This window comes from Buceros rhinoceros, unplaced genomic scaffold (genome assembly GCF_000710305.1).
Source record: "Buceros rhinoceros silvestris isolate BGI_N320 unplaced genomic scaffold, ASM71030v1 scaffold350, whole genome shotgun sequence".
Classification (NCBI taxonomy): domain Eukaryota; kingdom Metazoa; phylum Chordata; class Aves; order Bucerotiformes; family Bucerotidae; genus Buceros; species Buceros rhinoceros.
In genome coordinates, this window is record NW_010388812.1 from 15,575 (window position 1) to 18,775 (window position 3,201).

A 3,201-nucleotide genomic window follows, 5' to 3' on the forward strand; every position below is an offset into this window, starting at 1 on the left:
AAGAGGTCAAAACACTGGCCAGCAGCAGCCACTTCTTCTTCTCCCCCAACACCTGGCATGGCAGGGTTTTACCACCCATCCCTGTTAAAGCTTTTTCTCTCTCTTCTCCGATACACCTCAAGTTCTCCACCATTAGAAGTGCCTTGACCTCTTGCCACCAGCCTCCTTCCAGATGTAGTTGGGGCAGAGCAAACGACCAGATAGCATCCATGGGAAATTCCTGCACTCCTCGTGGCTCGTTTTCCCAGGGCTCTCTGAGATTACCTTGCCAACTCATGTTGACCGCCACAGGCCATCAAGTTTTTCCAATGCTTGCAGGAGAAGAATTGCAAAGTTCATTTTAAAGGAAAAGCAGTGGGATGGCTCACTCCCTGTGTGCTTCTTCCTCTGCAGAAGAAGCCGTATGGCAGTGCTTGATTGCTCTTACTGTGCTGGAATTACCTGGCTTTCTGGTTTTCTTCTCCAAAACCGCCCAACTATACAATTGTCACCAAGCTGCCACTTGCCCACCTGGAAAGGGCTGTCCCAATCCCTGGGCTCAAATATTGTGCAGCTCCATTTCCAGCCCCATTCCCAGGTGGCTGCAACTCCTGAGAGTGCTGCCTTCATCACAGCTTTGGTTTTACTGATCTCACCCGTGACTGCATTAACCTCATCAACTTCCAGGCTCATCTGGTGTCCCTGAGGATTCTGGCCACAGCACCCTACAAAAACTCTTAAAATCCCCTTTGCCTGCACTTACTGCTCTGCAGCTTGTGAGTTTTGCCAGGCCCCTTTTCTGATTGCTTTAAGAAGTGAAGACGCAGGCGCTGGGCAAGGCAATTCGGGCAGCTTTGTCAGCAAAACATCCCACATGAAAACATCCCACTGAAGCACTGCTCGGGGAAAACCACGGCTCAGCATCTCATTGCTAATGGGTCAGGCTGAGGCCTCGAGGCAAGAGTAGCTCCTAGGGCAGAAGCCACGCGGTGTCACAGGCGGGCAGTGACAATCACTGGAAAGCTTAGGAACATTTTATAGGGCTGCTGCTCCTTTACAACCTGCTACGCCTCAGATTTGGAATCACAGAATGGTTTGGGTTGGAAGGGACCTTCAAAGGTCATCCAGTGCAACCCCCCTGCAGTGAGCAGGGACATCTTCAGCTAGAGCAGGTTGCTCAGAGCCCCAAACAACCTGACCTGGAATGCTTCCAGGGATGGGGCTTCTGCCACCTCTCTGGGCAACCTGGGCTAGTGTTTTGACACCCTCATTGTCAAAAATTTCTTCCTTAGATTTAGTCTGAATCTCTCTCTTTTAGTTTAAACTCATCAGTCCTTGTCTTGTCACAACAGACCCTGCTAGAAAGTTTGTCCCCATCCTGCTGACAGGTCCCCTTGAAGTATTAAAAGGCCACAATAAGGTGTGGCCTAGCTTTGTGTGACCTTCCACAAGGGCATGGGGTAGACAGACATGTTGCTGCCAGTACACTTCAAGCCCCCAGCCTCTCCCATAGGCTGTTCTGTAAAGCAGCATTCCAGGCCAGCTGCTTCTTGTCCTTCTCGGACCCTTGGCATGCTTCACGGTCCTAATGTTGTGCACCATTTGGGACAGCAGGCTTGGGAATGATTTTTCCCGTGTCTGTCTGGCATCTACTCTCTGAAAACTAAGTGAAGTCATAGGTAGAAAAAGCCAAAACAAAGCCAAGAAACCTGATCATGAGCTTAGGGGAACATCAACATCTGTTGCTTCTACACTGTGTTGCGTCACGTCTGATGCCCACGCACTAGCTCAAACCATGCCAGCTCTGCCATAGAGGTTTCCTGTGGGAACAAATCATGACTTGAGAAAATATCCCTTCTTTGAGCAAGAAATGCTCCTTTAAACACAAGTCAGTGCTAGACATGAGGTTTTGGTGTCTGGGGCTCGTCCTGAGTGCCAGGACCCTGGCAGAGTCCCCCACCAAGTGATCCCCATCTTCATTGCGTGATAGTGATGTTCTTCCCATACATATCTGCCAGCCCAATTACCAACAGCCCTTTGGCATCAGCTGAACACCGCACTCTCATCTGCAATGGGAGGACATCAAAGTGACCACAGAGCTCCTGGCAGCCCTGCTTAGCAGCTGGTCAGTGAGGAACTGCATTTCTTGTTTAGGTCATTTCTTCAAGCCAGGCGTGTTGAGAGCAGAGCTGGTGGAGGACCAGCTTCAGCACCTGTACCCCGTCCTGCCCCTCCAGCAGAGCCATGAGCAGTTGGATCCAGCGGGGTGATGTTCACAGACCTCAGTAGCTGGGAGCCACAGGAAAGGAGAATGCAATCTGCTCTGAAAGTAAACGCAAAACCAGAAAACATTGTAAGGGAAGTCCGGCTGATGTTAAATGACAACAGCAGGTATGAGCCTTATGATCTTGCTTGCAACAGTGTTAGTGATAAAACCCAGGTCTCTGCTTTCCTCTCAAAGAGCAGAAAGCTGGGAGGCTATTCAACAGTACAACCCAAGCTGGGTCCCTTCTGCTGTGCGGGGTGGGCTGGCGAGGGAAAGCTGTATCCACTAGAGACACAGATTGTACATGGGTGAGTTAAAACAGTACTAGGGGTTTATATATATATATATATGAAAAAACAAACAAAAAACAAGGCATCAAACTCCATATAGGTGGAAGATGAGTCTCATTTCAATCCTGGGAAAGAAGATCCATGGTGGGTTTATCTGCAACTTAAACAGATCACTTTACAAGTTAATCCAGGTCCACTGTCCCTAGGGTACCCATGGTGGACTCTGTGAGCCTGACGAGACCGAGACGGTGGTTGTTTGGCTCTGATGTGCTGCCATGCCAGCCTTAGTGCATCCCCTCTCCTTCGTGGCGGCAGCAGAGCAAGCACGTGGATAACACAAGCAGACCAGGCTGGACCCGGCAGAGAGGGAAGAGGAGAACAGCAGCCTGAACACCAGCTCAGGCTGCTAACAAATTGCCTCCAGCAGCACTCACCCTGTAAAATACTCTGGCTGCAAGCTCGCGTGAGCTTAGCTGGAGAGGATGGTGCGACTTGTGCTGGCTTGAATCCATCCAGCCCCACGCAAGCAGCTCCAGCACAGCACACTCTCTTTCTCCTGGGCTTCGCTTGTACAGTTGGATTATCAGGGCTAACAACTCCTGCCTCAGACCTGCAGAGAGGCTCAAGTGGGCACAGGGTCGAACTACCTGAGGGGAACGGAGGAGC